Raw genomic sequence first — 18635 nt, forward strand, 5'->3', positions numbered from 1 at the left:
TTATTATTTACAACAAGCCCTTTTCAATCACACTTGAATTTAGCATAAATATCAAGACCCTAGATATTCTCAGGACTGGTAAGGCTGGTCACCAAATCAAGATAGTAGAGGGCTGGGATTTGTATCCCCATCACCTACCTGTGAGGAAGGTGCTAGAGATTGAGTTTTATAAAAACTCAATAACCCTGAGACTCAGAACTTCTGGGCTGATGAACACATTATGGTGCTGGGAGGCTGGTGCCCCACAGAGGGTATGCAAGCTTTTCACCCTCCCTGGCTCTCTACCATTGCCCTTCAGATTCGGCTGTTCCTGAGTTGTATCCTTTATCGTAAACATAAGTGTACTGAGTTCTGTGAGCCATTATAGCAAATTATTGGAACTGAGGAAGGCGATGTAAGAACTCCCAAATTTGTAGTTGGCTGGGCAGAAGTTTGGGTAGCCTGGGCATCCCATTTGCAGCTGGCCTCTGAAGTGGGGGTAGTCTTATGAGAAAGGGCCCTTGAACTTGTGGGATCTGATGCAAGCCCTAGATAGTGTCCAAATTGAATTCTTGGGCACCCAGATAATAAGAATCATAGAGGTCTCGTACTGTATGACTCTGTTTATGTAAAATCCTCAAATGATAAAATTAGGGAGACAGAGGAACATAAGTGATTAGTAAGGTTTAGGGATAAGGTGGATGGGAGGGTGGTTGTGACTACAAAGCAATAACATGAGGGAGATTTGGGTGATTGAATAGTTCTGTATCTTCATCTTCAGGGTGGATTTTACATAAATTTACACATGTGATAAGATGACAAAGTCCTACACTCACACTTTACATGAGTGTGAATTTTCTGATTTTGATACCGTCCTATGATTATATGAGCTTTAATTGTCAGGGAAAACTGTGTTAAGGTTGTGGTTGCGTGGGATCTCTCTGTACGATCTTTGCAATTTCCTGTGAATCTACAAGTATTTCAAAATTAAATTAGAAAAAAATCCCTCATAATCCCCATGGACTCCTCCATTAGCCTCTCCACCACTAAAATCTAAATACTGTCTTCCACACATCATTATTTATATATTTTTCTCCATCCCCATTCCTACTGCCTCACTACAGGCTACCATAATTTCTTTCCTCCATTATTACCATACCTTTCTAACTCGGCTGGAGGCTTCCATTCAGGTCCCTTCCAAACCAGTTTCCATTCTGGTGAAGTTGTATTTCAAAAAGATGTGTATTGTCATAGCATGCTGCCTCATAAACCTTTGGAGATTCACATTTCCTTTGAAGCCTCATTTCTAATTCTGCTTTGTTATGACCACACTGGACTGATCGCCTTTGCCTAACTAGAGCCCACACATTTATTTGCTCAGGGATCTCCTTTACCTAGGGTGCCCCTTGTTTACTCTCCCAGACATGCTGAAAATCCACCCAGACTTCAGCTTCTGGCTCAAATATGCTAATCTCCATGATGCTTTTCTTACTTCCTCTAATTTTAATTTTATTTACAAATTTGCATGCGCTTCTTCATTCAGTATAGAAGACTGAGTATATGCTAGTCCCTGTGCTGAATCCTAGGAATAATAAACACATATGTTCCTTGACTCCAAGTAACTCATATTTTTATTTAAGAAAATGTACTTGCACTCTGCCTAACTCCACAAAGGATATGTAAGCAGTTCTATAAATGTATTTACAGCAAAAATATAAAGATACTTTAGTTGGAGTAAATGGACTATTTGATTAGAATAGTAGGAGTAAAATTAATAAATAAAATGAACTAACTTTAGAACTCTGGTAATAAAAGATATTTTACACATTTGATGTCTTTTCCTGTTATTTCAGTTGGAGGTACTTGAGACCATACATTAACAGATAAATTATAATCCAATTTGGTAAATCTTATTTTTTATTAAGAAAGTTTTTTAATGCTTATTTTTGAGAAAGTGAGGAGGGACAGAGAGAAAGAGAGAATCTGAAGTGGGCTGCACGCTCTGAGCTGTCAGCACAGAGCCCAACATGGGGCTCAAACTCACGGGCCATGAGATCATGACCTGAGCCAAAGTTGGACACTCAACTGACTGACCCACTCAGGTACCCCTACCTGGCAAATGTTCTAAAAATGTTATATACAAAAGAAGATGCTGGAGGGGGTGAGTAACTGCCTGTGAAAATCAGAATGTGTTTCTGGTCATAGATGGTTGAATTATATTTTTGTAAAAGGCAAGGATGGGTAGAGACTTTAAAAGCAAAGGGAATGGTAGGCATAATGACACAGTTATGACAGGGGAGTAGGGCAAATTTCAAAATAGTGTGACTATAGGGTACGTATAGGGAAAGTGGCTGGTAAGGTTGGAGTTAAAACCAGAAAGAGGTTTACTCCCGATTGTTACCCCCTTGTTTTTATTCTATCCTTAACTGGCATTCATAGAAGGTATGTTTTAACTCCATGATAACATTCATAACACATTTTTGCATTATATTGAGTTGAATTAATCTTTTTTCTTTAACAAGACTCTGGGATCTCCAAAGGGCAACCGATGTTTTTCCATTGATCTTTGTATACCCAATGATTAAAAACTTTTTTGATGGTGGAGAGTCTGCATTGGCTGACTGGCTGAAACAGAGATTTCAAGTCAGGTAGTACAAAAAGATTCCATGATTTTCCTCCCCTTTGTTTATAAGCAGTTTGTTTTACCACCTGCGGGTAAGGAATGCCATCTGCCAGTGTTTGTGCTGAGAGATGGTGGGAAGATCATAAGCGTCTTCATCTGTGCTGCGAACTTGCAGCACTGCTGTGTTACGTAGTAACATGATCTGGGAGCTGCTATGGCAGAGAAAGGTTTCCTGCTGCAGAGCTTGTTTTGAAACTATTTTTACAGATGAGTCAGAAACTGAAATTAAAGATTTATAACCATTCATTGTATTGCAGAACTAAAATGGTCCATATAGACCATCTAGTCTAAACACTTAATATTGCAGAATTGGAAACCAATTCTCAGACAGGTTTAAGAAAGCTCATGAGTACATGCATTAAATTTTTTTTCATGTTTATTAATTTTTGACAGACACGGCATGAGTGGGGTAAGGGCCGAGAGAAAGGGAGACATAGGATACGAAGCAGGCTCCAGGCTCTGAGCTGTTAGCACAGAACCTGAAGTGGGGCCCGAACCCACAAACCGTGAGATCATGACATGAGCTGAAGTTGGACACTTTAAGGGACTGAGCCACCCAGGCGCCCATGAGTTCATGCATCTAGAGATTCTGAGTTAAGACCAAAACCCAGGACGCCTAACACTTGGTCCATTGCTTACTTTTAACACAGAACTTTATGTTCCATCCACCTTTTTGGGGGAAAGCATTGTCATTTATGATGTCCCACTATTAATATTTCTGTAAGCAGTGACCTAAGGGCCCAAACAATACAGTCTTTTTAAATTGACCAAATGACAGTCAACATGTGTTTTAGAGCCTTTACCCTTGATTCTATCAAAACAAATGGAGAATATCTACAAACAGGGATTTATCTCACTTCAGAAAAATATATAATCAAACTTTTAGGTGGTTTTGGAGGATGGTAGTAGGGATCTTCATCTTGGGGAGCAGAGAAATATATAGAATTTATTATCTCAGTATTTCTCAAGCAGTAACTGCGGGCCAGGAGTGATGTTGAGTCTGTAACAATATAATGACATACAGAGAAGTGTGGCTTCAGGAAGATAGATGCAATGTATCTTTGGATAGAAAGGACTTGATATTCAGAGAACTTGGTAACAAGAAATTGAAAGACACCCTGCTGATTCTACTGTCAAAATAGCATTCATATCTGCTTTCTATGCTGTAGTTCCACCATGCATATTGAAGATCTTATCAGTTCTCATAGAATACAATGAAATGCTTTTATTTTTTTCTTCTATTGTTCTTCATATGCTCCACAATGGAACACTGTATAATTAGCAACTCCATTTACCTTTAAATGTCACAGGCATAAAAATTGCTATTTTTTGTTTGCTTTTCCAAACTGAGGTTCAAACTCTGTTCCTACATTACCAAGGTAGGAAAGGTTTTATTATTGCTAAGTTGCACCAAACAACTGTTCTTCTATGTAAAATGAGGGCTTAAAACAGCTATTCTCTCTGAGACTTTTAAGATCTGCTAGTCTCTGAGTTGCTAACTTTCTTACTCTTTCTGGATTAAAGTGATATTAAACTCAAGCTCCCTCCAAATAATCTCTTCATGAGAGAAAGATGAGTGCAATTTTACTAAGGTAAGAAGGACCTATGAATACATTAAGTTACATAGCAAAGGGGGATTAAGTTAGGAGGTGGAATTAAGTTTGTTGAATACAAATTTCTCTTGGCAGTCCTTTTGACTTGAATCCAATGGCTGGCGTTCTATACTAGTCTCTTTGAACCTCTCTAAAGTCTCCTGAGCTATTCATCATAAGGGCTATGATCTTGGTGAGGGCTTAGAGATGAGGTACCTGACACAGGATTAGCTGGAATACTTAAGCCTCCATGTTACCCCATTTTGTATGTGCCCCTCCATTGATAATAGCTATCTACTTAGTCAACTTTGGAGCAATCAAAATTTCTATGATCTGTTGACTATTCTTATGGGGTTCCTACTGAGGACAGGAACATTGGTTTTCTCCAGAGTATTCTAAAACCATAAACCAACCACAAAACCCTATCTGCTACTAGAGTATATATTTTCCTTCTTACCTCTAGCCAAGTAACAGGTTCTGAAGAGCAGGAGCACAATGAGTCTTGCCACCTAGGAAGATGTTACTACTGGAAAATGGTATTTGGCTTGCATGCTATAGGGAAGTAGAGAATGACTACTCTAATTAGGATTCTAAAGTCCCAAACAAATCTATATTCCTGCCTGATGGGTTTTCTGACTATAGGGATAGTAGTGTTATAAGGACTGGTACAAAGTTTGATGAGTCCTTCTTGTAACAGACTTCTAAGTATTCTGTACTTCTGTAGCTTATACTTTAAGAGGGTATCATATGAGTTTGGGTAGAGGTCTAGGTAGATCCATCTGAACTTTGCTGGGTTCAGTCCCAGTGATGCTGTATCAGGTTATTTATTTTATCCACAAAGAAGTCTGATACCTCTTTGAGATCTTCTGTTTGGGTTTGATTCAGACATAAGGGTAGCAGTAAATCAGTATCTAATTTAGCAATAATCTTATCATGAATAAAAGAGTCCTGAAAGATTTTGAGGAAGAAAGATTAGGAGATCCTTTTACCTGGCTATTGCCTTTGCATAATAAATCTCTTCACATCAGGTTAGGCAATGTGTATCACAGAGGAGGAAATAATGTTTCTTGGTTAAAGGTCTGAGGGTGATTATTATGGGCTAGAACATGGGCTAGAAAATTACTATTCGAGATAATAATAATTCTTAGTCACCACCTGAGAATTTGTTGATTCCAAGGGACATGTTAATAGTGGTAGACTTAAAGATCATATTACAGTGTTCATATCAAGATAAAATATATTTAGATTGTGCTTATATGTATTGAGAAATTTCTTCTAGTGGGTTTAAGGGTAAGGACAGGAAAGTTAGTGTTTTATTTCCCTTTGGAATACCTTTGTTGATAACTCACATTACAGTTTTTCTTTTCTTTCTTTTTTTTTTTTTAAGGTAACACAAGATAAATTTTTCCCAATATATTTTCAGTTTAAAATTTGTGTCTGTTTTGAGAGACTTTCTCTTCCAGTTGGTGGGAGCATAATTTTCTTTTTCTATAAGGCTGTCAATTTATTTTGAGGCTAATTTTGTCTCTGTTCTAAGACTCTTTCAAAATAATCAGAGTGATGTTGGAGGTGTATATATGGGGCTCTTTCCCATTCTAACATTTGTTTACCTTTCAATTCCTTTCCAACTTCTGGCTTAAGACACTTACAACAAGAGAGGTGAGAGGTAAGAATGTGCATGCTTCAGAGTTTATTCTGCATGCTGTAAAGGTGTTAAGATGTTTACCTCTGAAGTCTCCAATGGATTCTTTCTTTTTTCTTACAGGACTGAATCAGAGTCCAATATATTTTCATAAGAAAGACCAGGGATAGGCTGCTAAAGACATTATCTAATATTTAAAGTTTTTAGAAATTTCTCTGGGAATGGATTAGGCTAAGAACTTGAATGGTTGATGTCACAATTTAAGATTAGATGATCTTTACAGATCCCCTTCTCATAGACTTTGTATACAGAAGTGTTGGGCTTTACATTAAAGCTGCAAAAATTAATGGTTTACATATCCTTGTAATAAACTCATTTAATCATTTTCTAGAAGAAGACTTAAGACCACTTATTTAAAAAAATACAATAGCTCACTTTCTAATTTGCTTTCTCATTAGGTCCTTCCAAATTAAGATCGTAAAGCTGTGAATGACATTTTTCTCATAATGATTCCTCTCAGGACATTGTGTAGCATGGGTGAAAAGTATAAAGGGGGGAAGATGACATTTTAACTTCAAAAGCTTTATTTTCAGTATAATCCTCCCTAATTGAATGCTTTTCTTTTCTTGCTCCGTTAACACAAAATACAAATCAGCACCACTATCCAGTTTTCAATATTTTCACATGTAATGTTAATTTATAAAAAGTATTTTGCATAAAGTTGCATATGTACTGAGTATATACTTCAAGTTCAAGTCTTTATGTTCTAAAAAAGTTGAAAACATGAAAATTAATAATATTCTTAGTTATAGGCCTAATGAGAGGAGTGTGCTGGCATTAGTGTGAAAAAAAATTCAAACAAAACAAAATGAAACAAAATGCAATCAAGTACATTTGAAGATTTAATTGGCTTTAGGAAGTGATTCAGGAACCAGACAGCAAGTAGAGAGGGAGTCCCAAGAGTTGTACAAAATGGAAGGTTGTTAGAGCCAGAGGGAGGGACAAAGAAGTTATTAGCTAAACAAAAGATTGTTTTATCTTCTTTTAGGGGAAGGGAAAGGCAGGGTTTTTGTTTGTTTCTTTGTTTGTTTTTTTATCACACAGATGGCCTCACCAGTGCTAATCAGGAAATTTTAGATGAACTCTCAAAAGGTCACTTTCCTGGGAGAGGTGGAAGCTGATTAAGTTTTGTTTGGCTGTTGTTGACCAACGACTCCATTTTGAGCTTCAATTTTAAACAGTGTTGACTGCCATTTTCTACATTTCCCTATATATTCTCTGTATTATGATAACCAGCCCTCATAATAATTGAACCACTCCAAAAAAGGAAGAAAGAAAAGTGAAACCAAATACGCCACCCCGAAATACACCTTTTTGTTAGAAGGATTATTTTGAACTAATTTGAGAACAGCAGACACAGGAAAAGCTCTGAAAACCCAGTAAAGTTACCCTTTTTTAAGGGACATTTACATTGAAAAGGGAAACCTCCATTTGTCAGGATGTTTCCTTTGTACCAAGAAGAGGAAGATAACTTTAAATCCTTAGAAACCTATCAACAGAGAAGGCCTTCACTTTAAATCTGTATAACAACCTTACCCTTGTTAATTGCACTTCCCACCCCACCCATAACCTCCCCAAACTGGCTCTTCTCCCCCCAATAGCCTCTTTTGTCTTCAACTGGAGATAGCATGTTAGGTGGTGGCTTGTACCATTACTCAGTTTTCCTGGGTCTCTCCCATGTATAGGAATTATCCATGTTATTAAGCTTCTGTTTGTTTTACCCTATTAATCTGTCTTTTATTATAGGGCAAGGATCTCAGCCAAGAACCTAGAAGGGTAACGGAAAAATTAGTTTTCTTCTCCAACAAAAGGAAGGAAGGAATGAAACAAGAAAAAAAAAATAGTTTGGCATCACATACCTATTTTTGTTAAATCACACACAGAAATACATAATGAAACCAAATGGAATAAATTTCAAACTTTTGCATTCGTATTGCTCATGGGCAGAATTGCACAGTGAACAATTACCAGATTATTCCCTTGATTGCTCTTTATGCCATTCATATTATTGAATAAGTTATTAATCCATTAATCGATTATTAAAATTATCAAGTGATTTTTACCAGCACTAATGAAACACTGCTGTGTAAAACATGTCAGTCCAGAGAAGTAATATGGTATATCTATTATCAAATAATTTAGCTAGAGTATTTTAAGTCTTAAATTATAAGTCAAGCATTCAAAATAAATTTGAGACTAAAAATAAAGCATGTATTTCAAGAAGTGAACATTAATTTCTTATTTTTCAAATTTCCTATTTAGGAACTGGCGCAATTTCAGAGTTTTTATTTCTATGACTTGTCTTTTACTTTTTCCTACCACATGAACACATTGTTTGACAATGAGAAAACTCGATTTAAAAAATTCTTTTAGGAATTTGGTATAAAAATTGATGGATATGGCATATTAGTTTTACTATGATTTAAAAATTAAACCTAATTTAAGTATAGGCAAAGAATTTGAATACACATTTTGTTTTTTTTAATGTTTATTTTGAGAGAGATAAAATGTGTGTGCATGCACATGAGCAAGCTGGGGAGGGACAGAAAGAGGGGGAGAGAGAGAATCCCAAGGAGGCTCTGCTCTTGGGTTTGACCTCATGAACCATGAGATCATGACCTGAGCTGAAATCAAGTGTTGTATGCTTAACCAACTGAGCCACCCAGGCACCCCTAAATACACATTTTCCAAAGAAGACACACAGATGTCCAATAAACACATGAAAATATGTTCAGCATCATTGGTCATCAGGAAAATGAGGGTGAGAATCATAATGAGACACTACTTCACACTCATTAAGATTGCTATAATTAAAATGACAGATACTAAGTGCTGTGAAGAGGTGAAAAAATCAGACCCCTTGTACACTGCCAGTGAGAATGTAAATGGTGCAACTTCTGTTGAAAACGGTTTAGTGGCTCCTCAAAAAGTAAAAAATGGAGTTACTATGTAACCTCACAATTTTATTTTTAGGTATATTCCCAAGAGAAATGACATGTTCACACAAAGACTTGTACACAAATGTTCAAAGTAGCACTATTTACAATATTTACAATAACAAAAAGTGGAAACAGCATAAATACTATCTGTTCAGTGAACAAATAAAATGTGGTGTATCCACATTGAATGTTATATTATCCATCAACAAAAAGGAATACTATACCATTAATAAGTCTTAAAAATATGCCAAGCAAAAGAAGCCATTCACAAAATACCACAGATTGTATGATATCATTTTTGTAAAATGTTCAAAATAGGCAAATCTAGAGGGGCAGAAAATATATTATTGGTTGCCTAGTGTTGTGTAGCTTGAGAGGAAATAGACAGTGACTGCTAATGGACCGAGAGTTTCTCTTCAGGGTGATGAAAATGTTCTAAAATTGATTGTGGTGTGAGATGTACAATTCTGTGACTATACGAGAAAACATTGGATTGTACACTTTAACAGAGAGAATTGTATGGTATGCAAATTGTTTCTCAATAAAGTTTTTTTTTTTAATTTCATGTGTTCAGAATGGAAAAATGACTCATCAAAGATATCCATGTCCTAATCCCTGAGGCCTGTGATTATATCACCTTACATGGCAAAAAGCACTTTGCTGATGTAATTAAGTTAAAGGTCGTGAGACGGGAGATTATTCTGGATTATTCTTTTCTGCTTTGAAGGACCCTTGAGATTACATTGGCCAGCCTGGATAATCTTGGATAATTTCCTTATTTTAAGACCTTAACCATATTCACAAGTGCAAATTCCTTTTATGATGTAAGGTAACACTCTCCTAGGTTCCAGAGATTAGGACATGAACATCTTTAGAAGGTCATTTTTTTCCCTGCCCATCCCAAGTCCCTTTTCATTGCTGAGTATGCTATTACATTGATGTACTATAATTTATTTATTTAAAAAACATTTTTTGTGCTCTCTTTGGCAGCACATATACTAAAATTGGAATGATACATAGATTAGCATGGCCCCTGCACAAGGATGTCACGCAAATTCGTGAAGCGTTCCATATTAAAAAACAAAACAAAACAAAACAAAACAAAACATTTTTTAGGTTTATTTATTTATTTTGAGAGAGAGAGAGAGGGAGAATCCCAAGCAGGCTCCACATTGTCAGTGTGGAGCCTGACACAGGGCTTAAACCCACAAATCATGAGAGCATCACCTAAGCCGAAATCAAGAGTCAAATGCTTAACCAACTGAGCCACCCAGGTGCCCTTATTTTATTTTGAAAATAATTTGTTTTTTTAAATTCCAGTATAATTAATATAGGGTTATGTTAGTTTCACGTGTACAATATAGTGATTCAACACTTCCCTACATTACTCAGTGCTCATCGCAAGAAGTGGTGTCCTGGAATTTATTTAGCCACTTATCAGCTGATGAGTGTTTGTGTTGTTTTCACTTAGGGTTGATTATGAATAAAGCTCCTATTAACATTCTGTGGATCAGTGTTTTCATTTCCATTGGGCAAATACTTGCATAATATCCACATAATTATATTTTTTGATGTCCACAATCTCATCAGAAGAGAGTTTAAGTATTAGGAACCTTTTACACTTACTGTGGCAGATATAAGTATTTCAAAATTTTAATTTTCACTGAAGACCTTGCATTTTATCAATGCTGGTTATTTTCCTTGAAGTGATAAGCTCATTTTCTTCATTTTCAAGAACCTATCTGCTCAATATCTGTATCTGACAAAGGCAGAGTTTGTCAGTTGTTATTATCAAGTAAAAATGGCGTGACATGAAAAGAAAGGGCTAATTCTGCTTGCAACTGATGCAGTCCACAAATGCTTTCCTTTTTTCTTATGTTTTTTTTTATTTAGCTTTGATACAGAGAGAAACAGAGCATGAGAGGGGGAGGGGCAGAGAGAGAGAGAGGGAGATACAGAATCAGAAGCAGGCTCCAGGCTCTGAGCTGTCAGCACAGAGCCTAACGTGGGGCTCGAACCCACAAACGTGAGATTATGACCTGAGCTGAAGTCGGAGGTTTACCAGACTGAGCCACCCAGGCGCCCCACAAATGCTTTTCCTTAAGGCAATCATCCTGTTTCTGTTGTAGAAGTATTTTATGTGTACTTCTCATGAGTTACACAGAATATTGAAAAGTTATGAGCTTATGGTAAAGATTTAGTTAAAATAGTAATTTTCTTTCTTCAAAAATATTCTTAATTGAAAGTGACTTTTCTTTGGAACCATTGCCTTAATTTCCACTCAGGCACCCGTGATTGACCCGCCAAGGCCTTCACAACACCAGTGCCAATATCCACACAGTGAAAGGGCAAGTAATACCTTAATGTTGCTCAGCACATGGTTTTTAACCTCTCCCATGAAAGGGTCTTGGGCACAACCAAAATGTCCATAGATCACACTTTGAGAATAAATGCTATAGATAAATCATTGTCCACAGACTCCTTAAATGTTGAGGTTATTTTCATAAAGTCATAAAACACCCTGATTGGCAAATATAGAGAAATCTCAGTGTACTAAAAATATCGAATCTGTATTTTATATATCTGACATTTAAAAAATATCTATTTTAGCTTTATTTTTTTGTAAAATTTTATTTAAATTCTAGTTAGTTAACATATAGTATAATATTATTTTCAGGAGTAGAATTTGGTGATTTGTCACTTACATATAACATCCAGCACTCAACACAAGTGCCTTCCTTTTAAAAAAAATGTTTATTGATTTATTTTGAGAGAGAGAGAGAGAAAGCATGAGTGGGGAGAGGCAGTGAGAGAGAGAGAGAGAGAGAGGAGAGAGAGAATTCCAAGCACATCCCATGCTGTCATCACAGAGCTAGACACGGGGCTCAATTCCATGAACCGTGAGATCATGACCTGAGCCAAACCCAAGAGTCAGTTATTTAACCTACTAAGCCACCAAGGCATCCCCAAATGCCATCCTTTATATCCATCACCCATTTATCCCATCACCCACCCACCTCCCTTCAGCCCTCAGTTTGTTCTCTATCTGACACTTCTAATATCTTTTTTATTTTAGTAACTGAGATGATGTTAGGGTGGTTTTATCTAGCCTGTAAACATGATTCAGTTACCATTTGTTGAAAAATTCAATGTAAAAATGTTTTATGGGAGGTAATGTTAGTATCTCTCTCTCTTTTTTTTTTTAGTATCTCTGTTTTATAGATGAAAAGAGGTGGTGATTTTGTAGGAGGACACTTGTGCGGAAGAGCACTGGGTGTTATATGGAAACCAGTTTGACAATAAACTATTAAAAAAGAGTTTTTAGTTCAGGGAAGTTAATTAATTTCATAACTGGAGTGAGGTCAAAATTTAAAGCCAAGTCTGTCTTAATTGAATAGCTGGGATCATTCTGCTGCATCATGTTTTCCTCTCATAATATAAATGGTAACTCTGGAAATGAAGGAAGATAATAATAGAAGTGAATAATTACATGCATACATCAATATATTTCTATTCCTATTTATATATAAAATACTGAAATGCCCATTTTATATGAAACTCAGCCAGCCTCAATGAACTTTTCTATGGATGTCATTTTACATTTCTCTCAGGAGATATAGTTCAATTCGAAACCTGAGGTTTGTAACAACTTTCATTTGATTTATCCCGTCACAAATTAGCAAAGTCAAAGTGATTAATTTTTGTCACTGTTCTGTCCTTAATCTTCCCAGTGTTTCCTAACTAATTTCCTTGTAATTTGTTTCTGGAAATTGCTGGTTGTAGAATTATGTTTGAGATGTCCCTCAAAGAGAATTTCATCAAAAATAAGAACTGGAGTAGAAGAAATTTATTTACATTGTTTAGAGACATATTAGAGTTGAATCTTCCATGAATCCAGTTCATCTCCAGACAATTATGGCCACATTCTTCTGATACCAGTAGAATTGGATAGGACATAAATGTTTGGTTGATTCAGTGTTTTGTGATTTTTTTTATGATGTCCCTATAGCAAAGTTGGTATTACTGTAATCCATTACTCATTGATCTATGCCAATAGCCTAGTGCGTGTCACAGTGAGTGTGGGGTGAGAAGCTGGGATGATCAGCTGAACACACTTTCTCGCACAGTGAACACTCTAAACCAACTGCAACCTTGAATTTCTCACCCTAGTTCCATGGCTTCCCCTTTCTTCTCTGTCTCCTGGGGATATCTGATAGGGATATCTGATTTCATCCATACCCTAAACATGGATATTGGTATAGTGGAAAGAACAGTGGGCATGCAATAGGATAACTTGAGATCTGGCAAATACTGTATGTCTTTTTCTGGGCCTCAATTTCTGTAGCTGTGAAAAAAAAAGAGGCTGGGTAAAATGAACTAAAGTCCTTTCAATCTCTGTCTCTGTGAGTGTAAGGAAAGAGGAAGGAAACTTGTGGTATAATATACACCTATGCAATTAGTCTAATTATGATATAAAGACTAATACTGTATAATTGCCCTCTTTTGATAATCTTGGTCAGAGTTTTTGGTCCAGTTTATGGTAAGGTCATAGACATCCTTTTCCTTTGAGGTTGCTCATAGAGCATTTGTACAATATGTTTAATTGAGCTGTGTTTAAAATACCACAAACATGGGGGATCAGTGTAATGGATGAAAACATGATCTTAACATTAATTTAAAAATATGGGTACTCTCCAGAGTTATGTGAATGGATTTGTTTCTGTTTAATATTTCTACTACCCTGATAAAGATATAATCTCAACTGGAAAGCATCAATAATGAAAGAGAGCCTCAAAATATTTATTTAAGGGTATTTTTTTAATTCAGGAAAGCTCATAAAATGGACTGTAAGAAAATATTTTATGAAAATGACTGTAAGCCAGAAGTCCAAAACACATTAAATTGTATTCAAAGATGATGCTAACTAAATTGAGTCACTGTTTAGAACATTGTCCTTTCTAAATGTCCGGTTTGGGGTGTGAAAACTGATAGAACACAGAAGGGGGGAGCTAAGATAGAGACGTAGTAGGAGGACCCTAGGCTTGCCTTGCCCCCCAAACTCAGCTAAATAACTATCAAATCATTCTGAATACTGAAGAAATTGACCTGAGGGCCCATAGAACAAACTGTGCAACTGGAGGGAGAGAATAGGTCACATGGAGAAAGGCAGGAAGTGCAGGGATGTGGTTTGGGGAGAAAGGGATCATGGATGCTGTGGAAGGGAGGGAGCCCTGATCACAGAGAAAAGCAAGAGAGAGTGGAGCACACAGAGATAAACATAAGGAGAACACTTCCCCAAAAGCCATTGGCTTGGAGAGGGGCTGAATTTCATGTTTTTGCTACCAGCAGGACTCAAAGACTGGAGTTTAACAGTTCCCTGTGACTGGCTGTAATAGAGACCCGAGGACACTGCCCTGCTCCTGGAGAAGAGACAGGCAAACAACCCTGGGGCAGAGACAGTACCATCTGAGGTCACCTAAGGGGCACGGGGAGAGACTGTTCATACTTATTGGAGCTTATCTGTGAGAGGTAGCATTGCCTCTCTGGGGACAAATGAGCCAGCAGGTGCCTTTCCCTCCTTGCCCCTCAGCACAGGTGCAGAGACACTTGCTGAGGGCGGCTAACTTGGACTCTGGCTATTTAGTCAGCTTGCTCCAAATCCCAAGGCCCCTGCCCTCCGGCACAACTGCCCTGCTGGGTCAAACCTGTCTTAGTCACAGTGTGGTGAGACCCTTTCCCAGAGTACCAGTGTGGATCCCTGTCACACCAGCTCTTTGAAGTTTGGAATTCTAGTCAGGAGGCCTGGCTAGGGTAGAGCTCAAGATACACTGTGCTGCTCCAGGCAGGCAAGTGACTCAGAGACAGCGTGAAATCAGGGATCTGCAAAATGCTTGTGACACGTGAGGAAAAATTACCACTTCTCTGAAAGTGCTTCCCCGAGAGTAGCAAGCATGAACTCTCCTCTCCAGGGACAAAGTAGTGTGCTGGTGCCATTTCCCTCCTCTGCCCCTCAACATAAATCACCTTCAGTAAACAGTACAGCACCAACACTGACTGCATAATCTGCTTATTCCAAGTCCTGCCCCCCTGCACTCTGCTGGGACTGCTTTTCTCAGGCCAGTGTGCCTCAGGACCAGCGCAGCAGGCCTGTCCTCCAGAAGACCATCACAAACCCCTGTAAGCACCACGTCTCCTGACCGTAGAGTTCTGCAAAGCTTCAGCTCTAGTGGAACTAGCATCACGTCTCATCAAGCAGACCAGAGCCCACCTAATTAAATTCACCACACTCTGCCCAAGGTATAAGCACGCCCCACTATAGGAAAGGAGAAATTGCAAAAGACTGCCCAAGGAATAGAGCAGCCATAACACAGCAGAAGAGTAACAAAGCAGAGACACTTCCTGTAGTGCGAGGCCCTGGATAGTATATGACCTCTTCATCATAAGCCATTTCTCTCAGGTGCAGGAAACATAACAGGCTTTCCTAATGCAAAGAAGAAGATAGAAACCTAGACAAAATGCCAAGACGGAGGAATTCATCCTAAAAGAAAGAACAAGAAAAGGTCATGGTGAGGGATCTAAATGAAACAGATACAAGTAATATGCCTGATTCAGAATTAAAACAACAATCATAAAGATACATGCTGGGTTTGAGAGAAGCACAGAAGACATTAGGTAGACTCTTACCACAGAGACAAAAGAGCTAAAAACAAATCAGGCTGAAATGAAAAATGCAACAACTGAGATTTGAACCTGACCACAGGATCAAAGAAGCAGAGGAACAATTAAGTGATAGAGAGGATAGAATTTTGGAAAATAAAGAAGCTAATCAAAAGATGGAAAGAAAAGTCTTAGATTACGTAAGTAGACTTAGGGAACTCAGTGACTCCTACAAATGTAATAACATTTGTATGATAGGAATCCAAGAAGAAGAGAGAGAAAAGAGGGAAGAAGATTTATTTGAGAAAATTATAGCTGAAAATTTCCCTAATCTGGAGAAGGAGACAGACATCTAGATCCAGGAGACACAGCGAACTCCCATCAAAATCAACACAATCTGGCTAACACCAAGACAACATGTAATTAAATTTGCAAAATATAGTGATAAGAAAAAAATCCTAAAAGCAGAAAAACAAAAGAAATCCCTAATCTCTCCACAGAAACTTGTAAAACCGAAAGGGAGTAGCATAATACATTCAAAGTGCTGAATGGGAAAAGTCTGCAGCCAACAGTATCCTATCTATCAGAATAGAACGAGAGATAAAGAGTTTCCCAGACCAAAAAAACAAAACAAAACAAAACAAAACAAACAAACAAACAAAGCCTTAAGGAGTTTATGACCACTAAACCAGCCCTGCAAGAAATATTTAAGGGAAATCTTTGGGCAGATCAAAAGCAACAAAGTCTGGAAAGGAACAGAAAAAATCTCCAGAAAAATGTCTGAATAAGTAGTAAAATGGCACTGAATACATATCTATCTATAATTACTCTGAATGTAAATGAACTAAATGCTCCAATCAAATGACATAGGATCAGAATGGATTAAGAAAAGATCCATCTATAGGTAGCCTATAAAAGACTCATTTTAGACCTAAAGGTACCTGCTGATTGAACGTGAAGGGATGGGAAAACATTTATCAGGCAAATGGATATCAAAAGAGAGCTGTAGTACCAATATTTACATTAGACAAACTAGTTTACAAACCAAAGACTGTAATAAGAAGGGCACTATATCATAATAAAGGGGACTATACAAGAAGATCTACCAATTGTGAATATCTATGCCCCCAACTTGAAAGCACCCAAATATATAAAATAGCTAATAACAAACATAAAGGAAGTCCATGGATAATAATACAATAATAGTAGGGGGCTTTAACACTCCACTTACATCAATGGACAGATCATCTAAGCAAAAAGTCAAGGAAACAATGGTTATGAATGACACACTGGACCAGATGAATTTAATAAATATATTCAGAGCATTTCATCTAAAAAGCAGCAGAATACACATTCTTTTCAATTGTACATGAGACATTCTCCAGAATAGATCACATACTAAATCACAAATCAGACCTCAATAAGTACAAAAAGATTAAGATCATGCCATGTATATGTTTTGACCACAATGCTATGAAACTGTCAGTCAGCCACAGGAAAAAATGTGGAAAGACCACAAACACATGGAGGTTAAATAACATCCTACTAATGAATGAATGGGCCAGCCAGGACATTAAAGAAGAAATTTTAAAAATAGATGGAAACAAACGAAAATGAAAACATGATGATTCAAAACCTTCAGGATATAACAAAAGCAGTCATAAGAGAGAAATACAGCAATACAGGCCTACCTCAAGAAGCAAGAAGATTCTTAAACTGACAACCTGACCTTACATCTAAAGGAGTTTAAAAAAAAGAATAAGCAAAGCCTAAAACCAGCAGAAGAGGTAAATAATAAAGAATAGAACAGAAATAAATGGAAACTGCAACAAAAAACCCAGTAGAACAGATCAGCTGGTTCTTTGAAAATAGTCATAAAATTGAACCCCTCCAGCCAGACTTAGTGAGAAAAGAGAAAGGACTCAAGTAAATTAAGTCATAAATGAGAGAGGAGAAATCACAACCAGCACCACAAAAATACAAATGATTATAAGATAATATTATGAAAAATTATATGCCAACAAATTGGACAAGATGGAAGAAATGGATAAATTCCTAGAAACATAAACTAGCAAGCTCAAACAGGAAGAAATAGAAAACTTGAACACACCGATAACCAGCAAAGAAATGGAATCAGTAATCAAAAATCACCCAACAAAGAAAAATCCAGGGCCAGATGGCTTCCCAGGGGAATTCTATCAGACATTTAAAGAAGAGTTAATACATATTCTTCTCAAACTATTCCAAGATATATAAATGGAAGGAAAGCTTCCAAAATCATACTCTGATACCAACCAATATTACCCTGATACGAAAAACACCAGACTCCACTAAAAAAGAGAATGACAGGTCAATATCCCTGATAAACACGGATGCAAAAATTCTGAACAAAACACTAGCAAATTGAATCCAACAGTACACTGAAAGAATTATTCACCACAATCAAGTGGGATTTATTCCTGGGTTGTAAGGGTGGTTCAATGTTTGCAAATCAATCAGTGTGATTTATCACATCAACAAGAAGGATAAGAATCATACAATCCTGCCAATAGATGTAGAAAAAGCATTTGACAAAGTACAGGATCTATTCTTGATAAAAACCCTTAGCAAAGTAGGGATAGATGGAATATACCTGAACATCATAAAGGCCGTATGTGAAAGACTCACAGCTAATATCATCCTCAATGGGGAAATCCTGAGACTCCCTCTACAGCCAGAAACAAGACAAAAACGTCCACTCTAACCATTATTATTCATATAATACTTAATTCTTAGCCTCAAAAATCAGACAACAAAAAGAAAATAAAAGGCATCCAAATGAGCAAGGACAAAGTCAAATTTTCACTATTTGCAGATGACAGGATACTCTATGTAGAAAACCCAAAGGACTCCACCAAAAAAATGCTAGAACTGATACATGAATCCAGTAAAGCTGCAGGATACAAATCAGCATACAGAAATCTGTTGCACTTCTATATCCCAATAATGAAGCAGCAGAAAGAGAAATTAAGGAATCATTCTCATTTACAATTGCACAATAAAACAATAAGATACCTAGGTATAAATATAACCAAAGAGGTGAA

At 37.0% G+C, this 18635-nt stretch overlaps 1 non-coding gene and 1 pseudogene across 1 annotated transcript; both read left to right on the forward strand.

The window, feature by feature from the left end:
* Window positions 1-18635, forward strand: part of LOC115283526 — a 69444-nt pseudogene that overhangs the window by 39399 nt on the left and 11410 nt on the right.
* LOC115284461 lies at window positions 9870-9973 on the forward strand. Its single transcript, XR_003905215.1, has one exon. It is a non-coding gene; the product is annotated as a U6 spliceosomal RNA (small nuclear RNA).

The sequence above is a fragment of the Suricata suricatta genome, chromosome X (assembly GCF_006229205.1).
Source record: "Suricata suricatta isolate VVHF042 chromosome X, meerkat_22Aug2017_6uvM2_HiC, whole genome shotgun sequence".
Classification (NCBI taxonomy): domain Eukaryota; kingdom Metazoa; phylum Chordata; class Mammalia; order Carnivora; family Herpestidae; genus Suricata; species Suricata suricatta.